This window comes from Schistocerca gregaria, chromosome 10 (genome assembly GCF_023897955.1).
Source record: "Schistocerca gregaria isolate iqSchGreg1 chromosome 10, iqSchGreg1.2, whole genome shotgun sequence".
Taxonomy (NCBI): Eukaryota; Metazoa; Arthropoda; class Insecta; order Orthoptera; family Acrididae; genus Schistocerca; species Schistocerca gregaria.
The window spans coordinates 208,831,229-208,838,425 of NC_064929.1; the positions used below are offsets into that span (position 1 = coordinate 208,831,229).

The following is a 7,197-nucleotide window of genomic DNA, read 5'->3' on the forward strand; positions in this document are numbered from 1 at the left end:
CACTCGTGATATTGTAGTACGGGAAAATTCCCACTTTATCGCTACCTCGGAGCCGCTGTGTCCCGTCGCTTAAAACGTGATAACCTGCCATTGTAGTAGCAATGGCCGATCTAGCAACTGTGCCAGACACTTGTCTTATATTGGCGCCGCCGACCGCAGGGCCGTGTTCTGCCTGTTTACATATCTCTGCATATGACTACTCATGCCTGTACTAGTTTCTTTGGCGCTTCAGTGTATATTCAGAAATCAATCAAGAGGTTGTTTAGTCTCCTCCTTTCTATACAGGGCTAAGCATTTATAACTGTTTTTGGAAATATTTGGAAAACTAGAAATGGGGTTATAAAAAGGTTGGAACAAAAGTTGTTAGCCTCAGTGGGGGACATCCAATGTGTAAGTAGGCTATATGAAAATCGTTGGCTGTGTGCAGTCTGTGGCTGGTTGGCATTGTTGGAATATTTGCGGTTTTAGTGTTGGGCAGCTGGATGTGAACAGCGCGTAGCGTTGCGCAGTTGGAGGTGAGCCGCCAGCAGTGGTGGATGTGGGGAGAGAGGGGGTTTTGAGAGCGGATGATCTGGACGTGTGTCCATGAGAGAGAGAGAGAGAGAGAGAGAGAGAGAGAGAGAGAGAGAGAGAGAGTAAATTTATGAGACTGGATGTCATGAACCGATATATATATATATATATATATATATATATATATATATATATATATATATATATATATACTTTTGAAGACTATTAAGGTAAATACATTGTTTGTTCTATCAACATATTTCATTTGCTAACTATGCCTATCAGTAGTTGGAATCTTTTATTTAGCTGGCAGCAGTGGCGCTCGCTGTATTGCAGTAGTACGAGTAACGAAGTTTTTTGTGAGGTAAGTGATTCATTAAAGGTATAGGTTAATGTTAGTCAGTGCCATTCTTTTGTAGGGAATATTGAAAGTCAGATTGCGTTGTGCTAAAAATATTGTGTGTCAGTTTACTGATGATCTGGATAAGTAGAGAGAGAAATGTCAGTGCACGTTCAGTTTTGCTCAGCTGTTTGAAAATCAAATAACGTAAGGGGCTTATCAGCACAGTAATTCATAATTTTTCTAAGGGGAGGTTTCAAATGATACTAAGCTCGACCCCCCTAACCGACCCCCAATGGGGACGGAAAGGAGGTCAACTTCGAAATCTTAAATAATGAGTCCCTTTTTTGTTGCGTATTCTGATTCTTAGGGAAAAAGTACGTAACTTTTGAATTTAACACTTTTTCATTGCAAAAATCAAAGCAGCTGAAAAACATTAAGCAGATGTTCGAAACAGCACAATGTTCTCCGATACATTTTTATTGCACACATATTATAAAAATTGTGTTTGTGTCCATCTTCCACGTCTCCTCCTAAACCACTGGACCGATTTCAATCAAGCTTGGTACACTGTCCCTTACCGTCAGGCATCAATCTCTGTTGGGATAAGAACCAGCAACCCATTAGAGCTCAGGAGATACTAAAACATAAACACTGCCATGCGAGAATAACTACTGCGGCATTGTGCATGACGTTTAAATTTATCACTCCTTTGCTACTAACACTATTCCCAACATATTTCGCAGACAGTATTTACGTGTGACACTGAGTGCATCCTTGTAAGACACACAGATCAGCAGGTATGACGCTATAAACACTGAGGTCCGTCAAAAGCTGCAGCATCATTAATGAAGTTTTAATACATTTACTCTCCTACACTTGAATCAGCTTGAGGAAATCCCTTAACACCTGGCAGCTTTCCACTGTTAAGAATCGTCACCTGTAGAGTTATGATGATAGCGACGTTTTCCAAAATCGCCTTGTAGACACACTAAGAAGTCGCGCCCAGCCTACAGTAACTGTTTAGGATATTTCACTAAAAAAACAGCTCATTTTTTGCTTTCGTTTCTGACAGAAATTTGGCAGAATGAGCATCCGGACAATGGCTAGTCTGTCAGCTAGTTCATTGATAAACAAACCAATGAATTTTTTGCAACTACTTTTCCTTTCGCCTACGCGTGTGAATGAAATTACACCAGTTATGTTGACAAAGTTGTGTGTTATGTTCTGGAGAATCAAGTTTTTTTTTGTGTAAAACCGACTATCATTAAAGATTTTAAAACGACTGCATCTCTGAACCCCTGGAATCTTAATATGATGTGTCATTCTTGAGACACTATAATTTTTCAACAGTTTTTAACCCATTTTCATTTTTTGTCGATTTCAGTGGCACCCAAAAAATGATAAAACTGTAGTTACTATTTTATCCAGGAGAATCCGAATCCACAACAAAAAATGGGGGGTTCCTATTTAAGATTTCAAAGTCGACCCCCCCCTCTCCTGTTCCCATCAGGTGGTCCAGGGGAGTCCAGTTTGGTGTCACTGTAGGCTCCCCTTCGAGACGAACTACTTTTATTACAGTCTTCTCTTAATCGGATTTTAAGTTTTCCATACATTTCCTAAGAGAGATTTAAATGTCTTACCGTGTATTGCCTCAAAGAGTACCTCTAAGCTAAACAGCAGAAATATTCCTCTTCAAACATGGAATCAGTAAGATGTGTGTATCCATAAACTAGCAATGGTAAATATGAAATGTGTATAGTTTCTCCTTATATACAAATAATCCTGCTGCTGCTTTCTCCTTGTTTTGTTTGCTCTGGGTACTTTGGATAGACATGCAGCTAATAAATGAGGTGGCCAGAGTGTAAGATAGTGGAGACCAAGGAGTGCATAGTGTACATTATGGAAGTAAAATGGTGTAAGTGTATAACAGTGAAAATGTGAAGGTAAGTCAGTATCTTGTAGTCTTGCTGCTCCATAGCTCATAAGAATTTGTTAAAGGACATCTTGCTGAAGATTATAAGCTGCAGGTAAGGTCTCATTAGGTGTGAAATGTAAATTACTGTGAAAATCCGATGGAACTTTGCACAGATGTGTTAAGAGTCTTAACTGAGCCTGTCGATCGCTTCACGTCACTCTATTCAGTTTAGAGCGCAAAGTGATCACGTAGAAATGCCTAAAACAACAGTGACTCCCGCCAAGTATGTGGATCTTGTGAGAGGCTTCGCCTAATGCTATGCAGCCTACATAACACAAATGTCACGCGTTACTTTCTCAGCCGCATTCTGCAGGGGCAATAAAGACACATGTGTAGCGTTTCTCATGGGAAGTGTGATCACCCACAACGCAGTCCTTAATTGGCTCCCTCTGTTGTTCATCTCTGCTCACATGAAGCACTGGCTACGAAGACAACATTTTGGCGCAGACAACGAAACGCAGATCAGCGTAGATGATCTGCGGAAAGCGCAGGTGGTTCCTTTCTGTGATGAAGATATTGGAAAGTCTATACAGCGCCACGACAAATGCCTAAGTTGGAGAGGCGACTATTTGGAGAGGTAGCTGGAAGGTTTGGTTGGCTGTTGCGAATAAAAAAATTTGATTTTCACTGTGTTTTTCCATTTCGTGCCGGTCGGACCTTACTCTCCGAACACATCAAAGCATGATTGATTACGTTTTACCTTAACCAGTCTTTGTTAAGGATATATTGGTTTTCTCTTGCGTATTCACCTAATTGTAATAAAATTAACTTTTGACCGAATTAAGATATGTCTGCGTTGTGTTATATGTACAAATATTACTCAAATTGTGAAAGCCAGTGCAACGTCTCTACAACAGAAATGAAATAAGGAATGAATAAACAAACAAACTATTTGACTCAGAAGGCGCAGATCAGGTATCTTCGTTTACGACAAAAAGCACGATAAGCTCCTAATGCACAGACAGAGTGCGAAAGGTCGAGATTAGCAGACCATAAATTGAAACCTGTTAGTGAGTATAGGCGTAATATTTCTTTTCAGGCCCTCTCCGGCGACTCACCCATAGCAACAGGTGGCCAGGAGCCACTGAAGATCATACCGAGCTGTACATATACGATATAGCGTGCTTAGATGGACAGTGTGTTTAATAAACATTACACCGACAAACTCCGAATGAATGTAGAAGGTGCCTTGAGGAACAAGATGGGGATAGGAACCTGTCCCCGGAAACGTCATGCAACGACGCTACGGAGTGTCGAAGTTATAGACGCAGGCAGTTTAATTCCGTGATGATAGCACACACTTTCGGGGATGATGGAGTCGGATAAATGTGTCAATTTGAAGTACGGGACTCTGGTCTCGAACGAGTCGAAAGTTACAAGCGAAAATAGCTTCTGGGAATGGAATACATGAACCGGCATTGTTGTTGCTAAGATTGCATGGTAGGCGAGTTTCAGAAGTAGCACTACGGCCCAAAACAAGAATGCCCAGTAAACATGGGCTCTAGAATGCATACCTGAGTAGCTATTAGGACGTGCTCATCTTCGGTACTGTGAAACACATCTCGTCTGTTGAACAAATGTTTGTAGCTGTTAACGCATGAATTTTAGAGCTCACGTTCGGCAGACTTTTTCCCTGGTTTTGGTTTACAGTGTTACCTCTGAAAGTTGCTTAACTATACGTCAGTAGCAACTGTACCGTACACCCGTTCCGTCGTCGCAGGTACCACAGTGGTTTTCGCTTTAACTTCCGACTAGTTCGTCCCAGGACAAGGCTTCTTCATATCAAATTGACACATTTATCCTCCTGCGTCATCCCTGGAAGTTTGAAACATTCGACGCTCTGGAGCGTCGTTGGATGACGTTTCCGGACACAGGATCCTATCCGCATATTGTTTCTCAAGACACATTCTACACCCCCTCGAACTTCGTCGGTGCAATTCTGAAACACTATGCACATTAGTTGTCACTTGTTTCTCTTGTCTATCTGAATCACACTCCATCTTAAAGAGTTGTTACTTTTATTGAGAAAGCGTACTGAGCAATTACTGCATACGTAACACACTCCATTGTTCTGATTGTTAACAGGCAGGAATTTAGGTAGTGGCGGAGGCAAAGGCTTGAGGGCAGACCGTGAGTCGTGCTTGGATGGGTCGGTCATTCGGTCGAGAACTTTGCTCGTAAAACCCAAAGGTCCTGGGTTCGAGTCTCGGTCTGTACAGTATTAATCTGCTAGGAGGAAGTATCAGATAAATAAAATTTGTTGCCTTTGAATGTGGTGTACAAGTTAATTATTACGACACTTAGGCCTTCTTTGACGTGTTTTGAAGAAGAGGAAAAAGATCCACGTCAACACAAACACCGTGAGTAAACTGTGCCACATGTTGTACCTACAGAACAACTACTGATAATGCTGTGTCAATAAAAGCGAAACGCATCTGAACGCGAAGAACTAATCACTTATTTACATAAAGAACGACACGCAATCTACAAATAAAACGTATCGAAACAAAAATGTATAACTAGATCCCACTGATGATGCTTTAAAGTGAAAATGGCGAAACACGTCTGGGAGAAATAAATTACAGTGAAGCAAGAAAGAACGGTTTTTATTTACCAACAAATATGTCTGTGCTTGTTGCGGAGGATGGCAACGCAAGCAAAATCAAACTATATATACACCTGTCATTGCCCATAATTTGACAACGGTTCAGCACTCTTACAGATGGATAAATACTTAGATCGTGTGTTGAGAAACGTAATTAAATTACCCAAAGGACATTCCTCCTCAAATAAGAAGTAACTGATTACACCACTGGACAAAACACTTCGTCATCCTTTAGGTTACGTTATTACCGTACTTGCGTAACTTTCGAGACAAAGACGCACATTTGCGCAGAGAACAGCTAATGATTTGCCACCGTACAGACGGTAAAGCTCACGAAATAATGAAACAGAGATCTATTTCGTCGTGATGTTAAACCCGTGTGTTTTTAGCATTAGCGAAAATAAAATTTCACAACGCAAGAAGGTATTCGAAGCGAGTGTTGCCTGCACGACTTCTCTACCAAAGGCATTCTTTGTTTGTTCATAGACCTCTCACAAAAATTGGCCTGAAGCATATAGTGTCACATTTATCACTGACACTCGCAACTACTTGCTCTATTAAGATCGACAAGAACCGCCACCTACCCATCGGCGTGTGAAATGGGTCAGGCGTGTGGCAGAAGTGCGTCAAAGCATCTCCGAGACAGTAAGCGAACGTACTGTCGTATCGCAGCACTTAAATGTAACCGAGTCGGTCCTATTCATTACTACAAATTCCTTCTTCGCTTCACTTTTTCGCTGCCTTATTTCTACGCTACAATTGCAACTTATCTAAACACTTAATTAAAAAAACACGATAACTTTTTAAAAACTGCGCGAGTAAATACCATTTTAGACTCAACTGGCTACTTCGTCATTTCTTGAATGATATAAATTATCCCCTTTCGCTGCTACTGTTATAATGAAACCATTCTTTTATTTTGTGTTTTCACTGTGCAGCCATTCTGAAATGTGAAGCATAATTCGTTAAACCCTCGCGCACTTATTGTTAAACGTAATGCTTTCAATTAGATTTACGAAATATACTTTTCCCTTTAACAGGAATTGTATATGAAGTAAAAGCATGAATTAGTCCCAACAGCAAGAGTGGCAAATTAGTGTCACTCAGAACATTTATGACTGCTGTGGACTACGTTTGAACTAAAATACATGATCACTCCCCACAGTTTTTAAACCGGCCCTTATCGTTATTCGTAGGAGATTGCAATAAAGGCGGAAGCTTCTGAGAACGATCCTTGTATGTGGAGATTTCGCTCCTACGCTTGCACGACGTCAAAAAGACAGCTGTTTGTAATCGTGGAATTGCGACTCACCGAGAAAGTTAACGCGCTGCTCCCTCCGTCTTCTGGTGTCCGTACCCCTCAGAAGCGCCAGCTCTTCGCTCGTGGAAAACACACACACGATAACAATCACACCCACGACCAGCGGGCACACGCGCGATCAGAGGACAGCTGGACGTCGCACTCGCACAAGCCACCCTTCCCCATTGCAGGTCGGGCGCAGACTGAGCGGCCGCTCGGCAGCTGGTCCCCCCACCTCCGCTCCTCCCCCCACTCCACCGCCGCTCCTCAGCCAAACAGCGTGCAGCGTCAGCTGTGACGTCACAGCGGACGCGCGCAGGGAGAGCCTGCCAGCGGGCCGGGACAGGAATTCTCTCTCGCAACGAGGCCGGTCTGTCTCCCCTGTGGCGGCGAAGCGAGTGGTTGTCATGGAAACACCTGCAGCTTCACCGGCCGACGTGGCGTCAATGGAATGCAGGGGG

General features: G+C 42.4%; 1 protein-coding gene across 2 annotated transcripts in view; it reads right to left on the reverse strand.

Annotated features, from left to right (window-relative positions):
- LOC126293266 (protein draper) overlaps nucleotides 1-6,945 on the reverse strand; it is a 356,553-nt gene extending 349,608 nt beyond the window's left edge. For both annotated transcript variants that reach the window (XM_049986389.1, XM_049986388.1), the window contains exon 1: nucleotides 6,749-6,945. The gene's annotated coding sequence lies outside the window, so the exon portion shown is untranslated. The remainder of the gene's footprint in view (nucleotides 1-6,748) is intronic.
- Between the last annotated feature and the right edge of the window lie 252 nt (nucleotides 6,946-7,197).